We start from the raw sequence: 16097 nt of genomic DNA, 5'->3' as shown, positions 1-16097 counted from the left end.
CTAGTTATAGGAGTGAGTTTCCATGCAATTGGCTATGGGAATGTTACCACAGCTGTTCCACATGCAATCAGCTCATGGGGGGCTGCAATTTGTGCAAAGGTCATCAGCTGATCATGATCATTATTTGCAAAACACAAGCTGCTGCCTAAGCAAAGCAAGTGTACTTCTCCACATCCACAAGAGAGGGTGTGAGAGAGACAGATAGAGACAAAGTAAGAAAGGAAGGGGGTAGGAGAGTAAAAGCTAAGCCTGTTTATGTCACACACTTACCAGTATGGGGTATCAAAACCCTGCCCGACTATGTGTTGCTATTACATTTCTATGCAGTTATTGTATGCACCACAGAGATTACATGTTTGAGAGCTGTCCAAAGGTATATTTGAAGGTGAGTGACATCAGCAACAGTGATAAAGAAGGGATAAGGTAGGTGTAGTACATTTGCCTGTCCACAAGAACAGGTCTCAAGGACGACATTGCCACACTCTCTCAGGGACTCACACGCATTATCACAATTGGCAGGGTCAGGATTAGAATTCCTAACTAACTAGTTTACTACACTACAGTATTACTCAGGTAGCATATGCACCACAGAGGTTATCTGATATATGGGCATGGGTATGTCAAGGTCAATGTGACTGACATCTGAAGGCATGCTTCAGTAAGGCAATGGGAGGTGTAGTGAGTGTGAATGGCTTCCAAATAATTGATCTCCACACAAACAGACACAGGTTTGACAGTACTGACATGCATGGGTACATTGATTCACATGTGTGTAGTGGTTGACTGTGCCAGAAGGCTGTACAAGGCTTGGAAAAGGGTATAACTTGGCATCAGGCCACATGACAATGGTCTGCAGTGTGGCTCAGGGGTGTAGACTCTGGATTGGCCCACACAGGTGGGTACTGTATTCAGCAGCCACTCATCTGGGTTACTATTTTGAGTGGGCAATGCTGTGCAGTGCTTGCCATGTATGTGTTCTATATTCCATAACATGGACGGTGTCTGGGATGTGCACATGTCCTACATGCATGTTCTGTGACATGTGGAAATGTACCTGGGGTGTCTGGTATCTGGGGCATGTTGTGTGGACAGATTGTTATTATCTGATGTGGCATTCTTGACCTCATGTGGTGAGAACTGGCAAAGGAACTCAGGTTGACCCTGCACCTACATTGACAGCATGATACAGGTATTCACTGGCGTTAGTAGCATCTGTCTATACAGGGCATGTGTATAAGGCATGGTATTTCCTTTGTGGGTTACATTTGCTGACTCTACAGTTGTTGCAGGCGTCCAGTGGGGAACATAGCAAAGGACCACTGTATGCAATGATTTGCCTATTGTAGGGATGGAACAGGGTGCCATGTCCTCTGTAGTCCACAGCAATCACACCATGGTTTCTATCTGTGAGTAATATGCAGGGAACTACCAGCATAGTGGTTGTTGCCTAGCCAAGTGTGTTTGTGTATGAGACAAGGGCGGAGAGTGTTCTCTGGGAAATACAAGGTTTGCCTATATTGCTCCCCAATCCATAATGTCACGTGTATGTGTATGGATTGTCTACACCAGCCTCTCTGCTGTTTGATATCTGTTGTCCTTGTAAGGGGGACATTGTGAAATATAACATGCCCTCCATATAAGTAATTTGCAAAACCTGCTCCACAATGAGTCCTGTTATTATACAATCACAGCTACCTCCATACAGAATATTGACGACACACACACACACACACACACACACACACACACACACACACACACACACACACACACACACACACACACACACACACACACAGTTTTACAGTTGCCATGTCTGAGATTAGAACTCTTACCTGACTAATACATCACACTACAGCATTCCACAGTTATAGCATGCAACATGGAGCTTATAGGACTATTCCTTCCCCAAAGGTGCATTTCAAAGTGAATTATATCAGCAGGCTTACCAAAGTAGGGCAATGGAAAGTGATTTGACTGTGAATGGCCTCAAAACCATTGATCCCTACACAGACAAACAAACACACACACAGAGTTTCACAGTTGCCATGTCTGGGATTAGAACTTCTACCTAAATAGTACATCACAGTGCAGCAGTATGCAGTTATAGCATACACCACAGAGTTTACTGGGCTACTCTTTCCCCAAAGGTGTATTTCAAGGTGAATGACATTAACAGGCTTGCCAAAGTAGGGCAATAGAAATTGTAGTGACTGTGAAAGGCCTCAAAAGCATTGATTCCTACACAAACACACACAATGTTTTACAGTTGCCATGTCTGGGATTAGAGCACCTACCTGACTAGCACATCACACTACAGCATTACACAGTTATAACATGCACCATGCAGCTTACAGGGCTACTCCTTCCTCAAAGGTGTATTTCAAAGTGAATGGCAGCAGCAGGCTTGCCAAAGTAGGGCAATGGAAAGTGATTTGACTGTAAATGGCCTCAAAAGCATTAATCCCTACATAGACAAACAAACACACATAGAGTTTTACAGTTGCCATGTCTGGAATTAGAACTCCTGCCTAACTAATACATCACACTACAGCATTACAAAGTTATAGCACACACCATGCAGCTTACAGGGCTACCCCTTCCCCAAAGGTGTATTTCAAGGTGAATGACATCAGCAGGCTGGTCAAAGTAGGGCAATGTTATAACTGTGTAATGCTGTAGTGTGATGTGCTAGTCAGGAATGGAAAGTGATTTGACCGTGAATGGCCTCAAAAGCATTAATCCCTGCACAGACAAACAAACACACACACAGTTTCACAGTTGCCATGTCTGTGATTAGAATTCCTACCTAACTAGTACATCACACTACAGCGTTACACAGTTATAGCAAATGCCACAGAGCTTATTGTGCTACTCTTTCCCCAAAGGTGCATTTCAAAGTGAATGACATCAGCAGGCTTGCCAAAGTAGGGGAATGGAAAGTGATTTGGCTGGGAATGGCCTCAAAAGCATTGATCCCTACACAGACAAACACACACATACATAGTTTCACAGTTGCCGGATCTGGGATTAGAACTCCTACCTAACTAGTACCTCACACTACAGCATTATGCAGTTATAGCACATGCCATGGAGCTTAATGGGTTACTGTTTTATCCAAGGTGTATTTTAAAGTGAATGACATCAGCAGGCTTGCCAAAGTAGGGCAATGGAAAGTGATTTGAATGTGAATGGCCTCAAAAGCATTGATCCCTACTCAGACAAACAAACACACACACAGAGCTTCACAGTTGCAACTAGTGTATCACACTACAGCATTACGCAGTTATAGCACATGCCACAGAGCTTTTGAGCTACTGTTTCCACAAAGGTGTATTTCAAAGTGAATGACATCAGCAGGCTTGCCAAAGTATGGCAATGGAAAGTGATTTGACTGTGAATGGCCTCCAAAGCATTGATCCCTACACAGATAAACAAACACAGAGTTTCACAGTTGCCATGTCTGGGATTTGGACTCCTACATAACTAGTATATCATGCTATAGCATTATACAGTTATAGCACATGCTACAGAGATTATAGGGCTATACCATCCCCAAAGGTGTATTTCAAGGTGAATGACATCAGCAGGCTTGCCAAAGTAGGGCAATGGAAAGTGTAGTTCATAGGTTCATCGGTTGGTGCTAGGCTATCGGCCCTAGGCCCTATACAAGCCTAGCCATACCAATTCCCTGGCTATTTCTACCCACAATATTTACTTCCTTGTATCCCTGTCTAGCAGGACGACTGATGTGATCCCCGGGGTGAATTTCCTATCTCCCATTCAATCGTCAAGGTTCTTTTTTGAAGAGGGCAAAAGAGGCACTCTGCTTGACATGTGTGGGCAGTCTATTCCAGAGTCTGGGGAGTCTCTGGGTCAGGAACCCATCCCTCCAGCATGTTTTGTTCATTGTGATGACAAGTTTTAGATCCCTGAAGCATGTGGCACTGAGGAATTGGGATTTCTTTAAGTGTAGCATGTCTAACAGCTCTGGGTTTGACATGGCCTTGTATGTTAAGAAGAGATCACCTCTGACTAGATGATATGTGACAGAGTATAGCTGGATGATTTTAGATGGTCAGCATAGGGCATCTGCTTTAGACCTGTGATTCTTTTAGTGAGGTATTTCTGCAGCCTTCCTAGTTGTTGCAGATGTCTTGAGAGGTACATACCAAATGGGGCATTGTATTCTATAACTGGTCTACTGAGAGATGAGTACAGTGGGACAATGATTTCCTTTTTTCTGGATGAAAAGCCCTTAGTAATGAGGTGTGCCACATAGGTGGATTTCCTGACTGTTGTGGCGATGAGGTTATCGAAGGTGAGACCACTGCCCATCTTTGTCCCTAAGTCTCTTATCACACTTTTGGTGTTTAGTGTACTGCCACCTATGTGGTAATTCATGGGTACATGTTTCTTCCCAAAGGGGATAACTATACATTTCTTGGCATTCAGCTTGGGGCCATGGCTCTGGCACCAATCATCTGTTTCTGTAAGGCCCTTTTGTAGAATATCCACATCATTTGGGGATTCGATAATGGCTCCCAGTTTGCAGTCATCTGTGACCTTTGTTAGCCAGAGTCCCTTAGTGTTGGCCTGTACTTCAGAGCAGTAGATGCCAAACAAGAGCGGTCCCAGGACTGAACCCTGAGGTACTCCAATTGTCACTTGTCTGGAGCTGGATTTGGAGTCAGCTACTTTTACAGTGTGGGTTCTGTCAGTAAGCCAGTTGGCAACCCATTGAGTGATGTAGGGATTAATGCTCAGCTTAGTATGTTTATCTATGATTCCAGACTGGGGGATGGTGTTGAAGGCCTTGGCGAGGTCTGGAATAGGCTGTGTGGACCACCTTACCCTCGTCCCCAGCTCTGGAGACTGATTCAAAGATGTCAATCAGGTTCAGGTGACAAGATCGGCCTTTCACGAACCCAACCTGGGTGGGTTCCAGTATTTGAAGATTGCCAATGTCTTTGTTTATAAGCTCCATGATAATACATTCCATGACTTTGCAGATCAGGCTCGTCAGACTGATGGGGTGGTAGTTCCTAGGATCCAAGGTGGATCCCCCCTTGTGGAGTGGGACAACTGTAGCTGTGTGCCACTCAGTGGGCATGAAGCCTGAGGTGAGGCTATGATTAAACATGGCAGTTAGGTGAGGTGCCAGTTCATTTTGTAGTTCATGTAGTACACAGCCCGGGTTGTTGTCTGGTCCCATGGATACTGTATTCTTAGCTTTGGAGAGTGCGTTTTTTTTACCTGTGTGGCTGTTATTACTGGAATCTGGCAATATTTCGGTATTGAGATGGGCGCTATAGGGGGTAAGAGAGGGGTGCATTTGGCACTGAATCGATCTGAAAGGATATTGGCAATATCCTTGAGATCAGTATATTTAATGCCATTCTGTTGTAGCTCAGATCAGATCTGAGCATTGCCATTTAGATTCCTGACATAGCTATAGAAAAGCTTGTGGTTGTCTTTGGAATCTCTGGCTACATTATTTTCGTAACTAACTTTGGAGGATTTTATGAGGGATCTCAGCTTCTTACTGAGGCTGGTAAGGGAGTTTTTTACATCCTGGGATTTTCATCTTTTCTGCAACAGTTTCTTCCTTTTGTTGTAAAGTTTGTTTTTGGCAGGGGAACCACCAGATTGACTTCCTTTATTTGGAGGAGAGTGTCTTGGTTCTATCTGGGATGGCACGATTCATGCACAAGTGGATGTGCTCTTACAGTGCCTTAGTGTAGGATTCTGCAGTCAAACGTTCAGTTCCTGTCTGCATGGGTGTCATGAAGTTTGTCACTTATGAGTTGTGTAGCATGAATTTGGCTTTAGAAATTTTTTTACGGAGGTTTCCTTACTGGGGGGAGGGAGAGGGATGTAGATGTCAAGGGTGATTAGCTTATTGTCAGACCTGACCACCGATGGGGGTGGCCATAGGTGTGGAGCATTGATTTCCCATGTTGGTAATGACCAGGTCTAGGATACTGGAGCCCCTGGTGGGACTATGGGTTAGTTGATCCAGGGCATTGGAAATTATGAATTCCAAAAAATGTTGAGCAAAGGTGTTGGTACACGAGTAGTTTTCCCAGTTAATGGCAGGGTAGTTGAAATCACCCAGTATCAGGGTGTTTGATTGTATCTTAATATTTTCCAGTATGTTTAGAAAGGTGTAGTGAGAATCATGGGGCATGGTGGAGGATCTGTAGCAAGCTATACAATCTGAATTTCAGTCTTGCCTAGTATTAGTTGCACCTGGAGAATTTCAGATGCATTGTGTTGGGCAACTAGCCTGGGGTAGTAAATATCCTTGGTGAATATGGATACTCCTCCACCTTTAGTGTTTTGGTCCTGGTTTGGTGGCCGAAAGGTGTGGTAAGAGTTGTAGCCTGGTATTGCAGGGGTGCTCTCTGGAGCCTTGAATCAGGTCCCTGTTACTGCACAGATACTGATGTTTATTTTATTTTATTTATTTATTTTACATTTGGTGACTGGGCTAGTCTAACTGGATACATGTCCTTTTTCAGTAGAGGCCCGGGGAAAAAAGCTCTGAACAGTTTATATATATATATATATATATATATATATATATATATATATATATATATAAAATGTACAACAACATACATGTAATATTGAACAGAGGATTTTGGATAATATTGGTCACTTCACTGTTAGCACATTCTTTCAGTTCATTTCTATTTACAGTGCAAGTCAAGTGTTTTTAAGATAGTATCTGGTTAAAACTCTTCAAAAAATAATCATTATATCTTGCGTACTTAGCTTACATTCTAATTTATTCAGAAATAAGTAACAAGGAGTGAGAGGTGGAATGGAAGAAGAAGAAAAGAGAGAAAGCATAGCAGTTGCAGTAAAGGTTAGTCAGGGTTACACACCAATGTGTTCTAAGATATATTTTGAGCTTTTGTTTGAAGATAGTAAGGGAGGAAAGTGATGTTACATCACTAGGAAGAAGGTTCCAGTGTCTACCAACTGTATTTGAAAAGAGAGAGTCACCAGCCAGGTTTCTGGATTTGCTTATACTAACTAGTAGTTTATTGGAGGAGCGTAAGGTGTTCAGGTTTTTGTAGGGAGTGACAAGGGAAGATAGTGTTGGAGTATTATGAGGCTGGTACAGGGTCTTATGGATGATTGTAAGTTGGTTAAACATAAGCTGATTCTGGAGTTCCAGCCAACCTAGTTGTTGTAGATTTTGGCAGTGATGGGTTCGGAAGTGTTTTCCAGTGGCAAATCTGGCAATGTTGTTGTAGGATTTTGATAGTTTTAGAAGATTATTTTTTGACAAGTAAGTATAGATAAGAGAAGCATAGAGAAGTATAGAAATAAGGTGGGAGTGGGCAATAGTGGATCTGGCAGGTGAAGTAAGGAAATGTCTGATCCTGTAGAGGGAACCCATTTTTTGTTGACTGTTTTTACTGTATTGTTTATTTGTGTATCAAAGGTGAGGTGGTTGTCAATAGTAACACCTAAGAGTTTGGTAGTTAAGTCAGGTGTTATGAGAGTGTGCCATTGTTAGATGTAACTGTGAAATCTATTTGGGTGGACTTGTGGGTAGGAGTGAAATGTAGGAGCTTTGTTTTTTTTTTTTATTCAAGAGGAGGCATCGTTGCAGAAACCATTTTCTACTTTGCTAAATACTGTTTGTGTTTTTAATTGCAGTTCAGATGAGGAATTGGCTGAGCATATTATTGTGGAGTCATCTGCATATTGTATACAAGTAGCCTGAGGGATTGCTAATTGTAAATCATTGATGAAAATTGAGAAAAGGAGAGGGCCTAAAATAGAGCCCTGAGGTACACCTAGTGTGACAGGCAGATGGGAAGATAGGTGATTCTCACAGACCACTGCTTGTTGCCTATTGCTGAGGTAGGAACTGAACCATTTTATAGCCCGAGTGTCAAGATAAAGAGATTTGAGAATATTTAAGTGCAACTGGTGATTAACCATATCAAAAGCTTTTGAAAGATCAATAAAGAGAGCACAGGTAAGAATATTGCTATTTTTATTTTGTTGATGGTGTTAGAGAAGGATAGGAGGGCGGTTGTAGTACTATGGAATGGCCTAAAGCCATGTTGGTACTCAGCAAGCAGGTTATTATGAGTTAGATGGTGAGAAGTTGCTTATGCATGCATTTTTCCATTATTTTTCCTAAAGTGGAAAGTAGGGCTATAGGTTGATAATTAGAGTGTTCATTAGAGCTCCCACCTTTGTGTAGGGGGATAATGTGTGAGATTTTCCAGATTACTGGAATTGTTCCCTCACTAATGGTTCTGTTGATAAGGATGGCTATAGGATAGGCTATTGCTTTAGCTGCTTTCTGCAGGTATTCTGCAGGTAGTTGATCAGCTGATGGAGTGCAAGGTTTTAGTTTATGTATGAGTTTGCAAATATAGTGTGTTGGGATGGGTTGCATTTGAAATGTAGGGGGAGAGCTAGAATAGGAGGTAGGAAGGGTAGAGCTATCAGGAGATAGTTGGTTCACTAGAGATTGAATGGCTTCTGTAAAGAAGGTGTTAAAGGCATTTGCAGCTTGCTTGGGGTTTTCCTGTGTACTACCTAGTGGGGTTGGTGTTGTGGTTTGACCTGGGTGAAGCACTCTATTGATGCTTGCCCAGAACTTTTGTGGATTATTCTGGTGTTTTTGTTGCATTTCTTTATAAAAATGTTTTTTATCAGAGATTAAAGCTTTTTTGTGACATTTCTCAGCTGTCTAAATGTCAGATGATCTAAGTCATTTTTGGTTGTTATCTGTGTGTTCCAGGCTTTGTTTCTGATTAACATTTTCTGTCTGGTGCCTGTGGAGAGCCAAGGGGCTGGCTTAGACGTAATTCGGAGAGTTCATTTTGGAGCATGCTGGTTCAAGGATGGTTAAGAATTTAGTGTTAAAGTATTTAACAACCTCTTCAAGTGGGAGGCTTTTTAAGGGGACCAATTGTATGCACCTAGTTCATTTTGGAATAGTTCAGGGTTGAAGTGTTTATTGGACCGTATTGTTTTATATGTGGCTTTATGGGGAAAATGTTTTTTTTGCCTGATTAAGTAGGTTAATGAGTGGTCACTGATATTGTCTGGGAGAATTCCTACCTTATAAGTAAGGTGTTGTTTATTTATAAGAATCCAATCTAAGATAATTTCCTTTTTACTTGGTTTGTTAATTCTAGTTGGGGAGGAAATTAGTTGAGAGAAACCCTGCAGGTTGATGAGAGAAGTAGGATTTTCATTACTGATACACTTCCAGTCAATATTGAAATCTCCTAGTATTACAGTTTCTTATGGGAAGTATGGTGATAGGTGCTAAGGATATCCTCGAGTATAGTGATATTATTCCCAGGGAGTAAGTAGATACATATGATGTAAATGGATTTAGTAGAATTTAGCTGTTGTTTGGAAGCAAGGATTTCAGCATTGCTCTCAGGGGGTGGTTTATACTCTAGGGAGGTAACTTGTAGGCTGTTTTTAAAAAGGATAGCTACTCCCCCACCCTTGCTATTTCTGCGATCTAACCTTATTATATTGTATCCTGGTGGAGTAATTTCAGTGTCCTGAGTATAGGGTTTTAGCCATGTCTCTGAAAGGCAAAGTATGTCAAAGGATTGCTCATCCAGTAGAGCATGGAGGTGAGTAAGTTTGTTGTTAATACTATGTATATTGAGATGTGCACTATACAATGAGTTTGTGAGTTTGGAATTTGTAGGTGAGATAGGGGGACAGAGGTCAGGGTGATTGGTTATAACTGTATTGGCTGGGCCAAGATTTGGGTGAATCTCTCTATCTAGTAATGAATTGCTTTTTAGTGTAACCCAAGGATTATAAAAATTGCAGATAAGGTATAGAGCTTTCCTAGTTTGTAGACTATTGTACTTGATGTGGGACAGTCTGTGGTATTTTGCTGGTAGGTAGCTAGGAACAGAGATTATGTTTATGTGAATGAAGTTGGTGTTAAGTATTAGTGTAGTTTGTTTGGGAGAGTAGTGAAGTTTAAGGTATAAAGAATGTTCAAAGGATGTTAAGATGTAGGCAGTGGCTAAAGAAGATAGAAGAGTAGTGATAAGTAACAGCTTGAATTGAGATGTGGTAGTAAATGAAGGCATGGTAAATATTCTAGCAGATATTTAAAGGTGTAGGTGAGGTAGTTAGGCACGGTGAGTATGTGCCAAAGGTTTAGGTTCCTGAAGTGGAGGGGAAGATTTATTGGAATCAAGTAAAGTGGTGTGGTTTAATAGGCAAGAGGAGGGAGAACTATTGATTGGCTGCAGTAGGAGGAAGGGTGTGGTGTATTAGTATAAATGTAAGACTCTTGAGGGCGGGTGAGAATTGGGGGCAGGGTAGGGGAGAGGAGTGAGCCCACAGGGTGGATGGAGCAGGATGAGCCAAAGCTAAGAGTTGGGATAGGAACAATCAGAAAATGCAGGGAATATGCATAGGGTGGAGTAAGCACATAGGGAGTGGAAGAAACGACAGAACATGCAGAGAGCAGTTGTAAGGGAGTAGAGAAGCAGGATATATAGGGAAAAATCAGCACTAATGAGAATAGGAAAGATGCTGTACCAAAGGAGAAAATTAATAATAGGTAAAGGCTGCCGTCTAGTGGCAAGTGGCAATATAAAGTCTCTAGGCAATGGTAGATCCTGGGGCCACAGAAGTGAACTAAAAGAGGGGCTAGTAACACAGGGAGAAGGCTGAAATGGGCTAGTAAGTAGAATCAGACTTTGGGAGGGTTGGAGGCTGCAACACCAGATACAGAGCGTACCCTCACCACCTAGTAGGGGTATGTAAAAGGCTTCTGCACTAGCAGTTTACCAGCAATTTACACATACTTTCAGTAGTCCTTTAGTCTGTAAAGATAGGGTGATTCAGGGAGTGGATCGCTCTGGTTCTTTACTTCTATCTAGTCACCGGTGTTCTTTCATGACCAGCAGGGTGATTCCTGAGTTCAGTTATGGGCTGAAGTTAAGGAAGCTGAAGGAGAAGTTTCAGTAGTCCTTTAGTCTGTAAAGATAGGGTGATTCAGGGAGTTGATCGCTCTGGTCCTTTACTTGTATCTAGCTGCCATTGTTCTTTCATGACCAGCAGGGTGATTCCTGAGTTCAGTTATGGGCTGAAGTTAAGGAAGCTAAAGGAGAAGCTTCCAGGTGGTAAGGATGCTAGGAGCAGGGGCATGCAGCCAGCAAGGTTGTAAGCAGGGAGTAAAGATTAACGTAAAGAGGAAAGTAAATGTTCTCCATTTTTAGGAGTGCCGAGTGACTGAATGGCCACAAAAGCATTGATCCCTACATACACACAGTTGCCATGTCTGGGCTTAGAACTTCTACCTAGCAAGTACATCACACTATAGCATTACGCAGTTATAGCACGCACCACAGAGCTTACAGGGCTACTCCTTCACCAAAGGTGCATTTCAAGGTGAATGACATCAGCAGGCTTGCCAAAGTAGGGCAGTGGGGAGTGTAGTGACTGTGAATAGCCACAAAAGCATTGATACCTACACACACACACACACACACACACACACACACACACACACACACACACACACACACACACACACACACACACACACACACACACACTCAACAAACCAGACACACATGCACACACAGCTGCCATGTTAGGGATTAGAACTCCTACTTAATTAGTACATCACACTATAGCATTACGCAGTTATTGCACACACACCACATAGCTTATAGTGCTATTCCTTCCCCAAAGGTATATTTCAAGGTGAATGACATCAGCAGGCTTGCCAAAGTAGGGCAATGGGGACTGCAGTGTGTGTGAATGAGCCATAAACCATTTATCTGGAAGCACACACACAACACTCAGTCACACACCAGTTTACATTTAACAGGTACATGTATACAACTGCTAGGTGAATAATGACTTGTACAGTCATGTTACGCAGTTATCACAAGCACCACAGACACTATAGTGCTGAAGGATACCAGCGGCAAACATCTACAGTGATTGACATTTGCACATCATGTGGTTTTAGCTAATTGGATGTGTGCTGGATGGGTCAGGCCTCATGATGGGGCGCTCTTTGTCACTGTCTGTCACTCTCTTCCACACATCTATGTATGTGTATGTTTGGCCTATTATAGTGTGTTGTCCTTGGATATATGTGTGTATTCCTATCCGATATGTGTGCAAAGCATGACTGGTGTGCAATGTGGAGTGTGTGCACAAACATCTGTGACTGTCAGATATGTATAGTCTACTGTTATTACCAGACATGGGCTTCATTTCTGTGTTTGGGAGCATGCCCAGTATGACCTTCTGTATTGAATGTGTGAATCTAGGTCACAATGGGTAACGGATAGTGGGTTACTGTAGAGAATTGTGTCTGTGCTGCTTCTGCTACATGGTTTTGGTGTTAGCAGAGATATTCAGACATATGTACTGTTTTACACTGTGATGTTTTATGTCATCAGCTACTGTCAGGTATACATATTTGCTTGCAGTAATTTCCTGGGGAACACAAGGTGAATGAAGCTGTGTCCAGTATTGTGGTCTGCAGCCTACATATTCTTGCACAATCATGCCATTCTGGAGGGGAAGCTGCAGACACTTGCTGATGGGTCTGTGTAAATGGTTCAGCACCTTGGTACAGTGGTGGTTGAGGATCCCATGCTTGTACATCCATCGACGTGACAGTATGGCCATATCCTGCTGTGGCCATACCTCACAGCTGTACAGATTCACACAGGTTACCCAGAGGCAGGGCTCATATTTCTAGTCATTACCCCTTCACATTGTGGTTTACAAGCAGGTTTGTAGCCACCCATTCCTGTGTTTGCAGGCAGGGATAGTATGTGCACACAGCTGAGTTTCAGACTTCACACACTCCATGGCATCCATGCTTCTACCCCCCTCTGTTATTCTATCATCTTCTGAACATTATGCAAACATGATCTGATAAGTTCCCTATAGTTATCACTTCATCCCAGCAGTATTTAGGGGTTGGTCCACAGTTCATGCAGTAGGACATGGTGGACATGCTACTGGGATTTGTTGACATGGCCTTGCATTTGGGTTCTGTGGACTGTGTTATGCTGTTATTTGGGAGTCCATGAGATAACATACATTGACAGTACGAGTGAGACACAGAACTTTGACAGAGGACTGTAGGGCATTTGGTAGTGATGCAGACCATCGTAGCAGGACGTTGCATTGTGTCACTCCTACAGTCCCAGGCTGCAAGCCACTATATTCCCCTGGGATGACAGGGTAGGTGTGCAAGGTGTTAATGTCAATAGTTTCTGTCCTTATTGCTCCAGTGGTGTGGATGCTGGCAGGGTGCTGCTTACAGCTAGGGACACACCTACATGGGACACCTCTTCAGCATGCTGCATTATGTGGCTATTCCCATACAGAGGTGGGGGTCATATTGTACTCATTCCCATCAGCAGGGATAAGACCTGTGAGGTAAATGTGGCTGATGGTGGGGTGAACTGGGTGCATGTGTGCTATGGAAGCTACTTGCAGCTGACTCACAGATATACATGGGGCATTCCACTTATGCTGGCTTGTGAAGGGACATCAGCAATTTCTCAGTACTTCATACCTGTGACTTTTGTGTTCTGCCAGTGTTTGGCCAGACAACATCATTATTCCATACTACAAACCCAACTAATGTGCTGCTAACCTGTATGTACAATTTCAAAGGTGTGTCCATTTGACAATAACATTTTATACACTCTCTGTCTAGGGTACTTCCACCTGTGTACTGTTTGTATGTCTGGGCCCACATTCATGCCATGTCCATCTTTCAGATGGTGACAGATATTACATCTGAACAATTAGTATGGCTTACTAATGGAATATGTCTGGCTGGGATGCATTGTGTTTGGCACTGTAGTTGTGAGAACTTGGTCCTGTCATCGGCAGTTCTGGCCACTGGCCACCAGGACACAACCCACCATGCCTACATGCTGACCACTGTCACACAATATACAACACACACCAACCTAACTCACACAGCCCTGCATATTGTACATGTGCTACAATCTATCCTGCTACTTTGGCTGGCTCTGGTAATATGTGCTCCACTATTATTATACCTACACATACATGTTACTACATTTCTGCATAGGATTGTGTTGTGGGGGGGGGGTACACATGACAACTGTACACATTTGCTGTGATTGTACTGGTATTTCAGGTACTCAATTTCATTCTGTATTCTGATCTATCATGCAGACTAGAGGCATATCAGTGTACTACAGTTCTTAGGTTTTATTGACCTACATTTCAGTTTCAGACTTCTTACCCTTCAGAACTAACATCCCACTGCCTGACCTGTTGTAGTCTGTCTGTGTAGGTCTGGAGGGGGGCTGTTCTCCATAGCCATCAATCAGAGGCCTTAGCACAGCTTTTCTTTGTGTTTGTCTAAACCTGTCCTGTTGGCTGAGACTGTTGTTGGATATGTGAGCCTCACTGAATTGCATGTGTGTGTCCTATGGACACACATTTGGCCCACCACATGTCCTGCAGTGGGTTCTGTCACCTTGTCTACTACTGGCTACTATGTTGACACCAGTACTTGTTAAAGATTTCATGCTGCCGATATAGCTGTCTACTATCTTCTGGCATCCCATTCAGCTACCCAATTCCTTTGCATGCTCACATCCATACCATAGATACAAGTAACAGAACATACTACTCTATTCAGCAATTGATAAGAAGAGGAGTGACTTAACTTGTGGCTGTGCCAGTACTGAGGATGGTGCTGGAGGGCTGACTATGTTGGATGCACATAGTACACTCCCTATACATGGTTAAGCACAGGTAGTGTCATGTTTGGCATCTCTTTTACTGGATGTGCGAGTCAGAGAGAGGTGTCATTCCCAGGGTTCCTACCATGTCAGTGTATGTGCTATGCATAGCCTCTTTGCCAAGGCCTGGGCATACTGGGCATGCCTCCTTCTGCCTACTGGGGAAGGTTCAGGTTGTTCCTCCTCTGAGTCACTCTTTGCCTGTGCAGGCCTTGGCAATGGTGGGGGGCTGTGTGGCCCTGCCCCATGCTGTTCCTGCTGCAGCTGTTTCCACAGGATCATATTGTGTAGCATGGGACATACAATGACAGTTTGGATACATGTAGTTGGTGAGTACTGCAAGGCTACACTGGATATGTCCAGTCACCGGAACCGTGACTTGAGCATCCCAAACACACGCTCTATTATGATTCTGGTCTGTGCGTGTGCCTCATTATGGAATTTTTGTCTGTGTGTGTGTGCATTTCTGATCGGTGTCATCAGCCACTGCTTGTGTGGTGCTTTGATGTGTACGTGCATGCAGTCTATAGCACCCACTACCTCAGGGTATTCTGCTCCTTGGTGGAAGAGACGCACATTGCTGGTCAAAGCCTTATGGGTGTTGAGGAAATATATGTGCTTACTGGCATGTGGTGACATGGCATCCAGGAAATGGTGGAGTACCTTGGATGCTGATGCCTGTGAGATCCCCATGATATCCCCAGTTGGCCTTTGGAAGGTACCTGTGGCTAGTATTCTTAAGCCTACACATACCTTGGTATCCACTGGGATGGGTTCCCCTCTGTTTGTTCTGTATGTGAGGCATGGCTGGGACAGCTCAACAATTTGCTGTAGGAGGTACCTGTCCACCCTATAGTGCCCCACTATCCCCAGCTCATGTAGCCCCTGATAGGTTATCCTGGGTCTGTACACTCTTCTCCTTTTCCTCACTGTGGGTTGGTCATCAGCATTTTCATCCTCACCACCCTCAGCCTCTTCCACATGTTAAATTATGAGAGAGAATGCAGCCCCTCTCATTTTGTTGCTTTTGTTAGGTAAAAGTTCCCCATTTGTGTACACCGGTGGTGTAGAGTTTGTGGGAAAACCAGAAGGAGAGGTGTTTGCATAGTTTATAATAGTGTGCTGGGCTGGGCTGCTGCCTGTGTAATTGGCTGATTCTGATACATTTCACCTGCTAGCTATGTTAGTTCTCCTTGATTACCTTCCTACTGCTGTTTTCCCTTCCCATTGCCTTGCTGTTTAAGCCCAGGGGCACACTGCGCAAACACAGTTCTCAGATATGAACGGAGTTGCTATTTCCTGGTT

The sequence above is a fragment of the Protopterus annectens genome, chromosome 3.part0 (genome assembly GCF_019279795.1).
Source record: "Protopterus annectens isolate FY-2018-M chromosome 3.part0, PAN1.0, whole genome shotgun sequence".
NCBI classification, from domain to species: domain Eukaryota; kingdom Metazoa; phylum Chordata; order Ceratodontiformes; family Protopteridae; genus Protopterus; species Protopterus annectens.
This window is presented reverse-complemented; position numbering follows the sequence as displayed.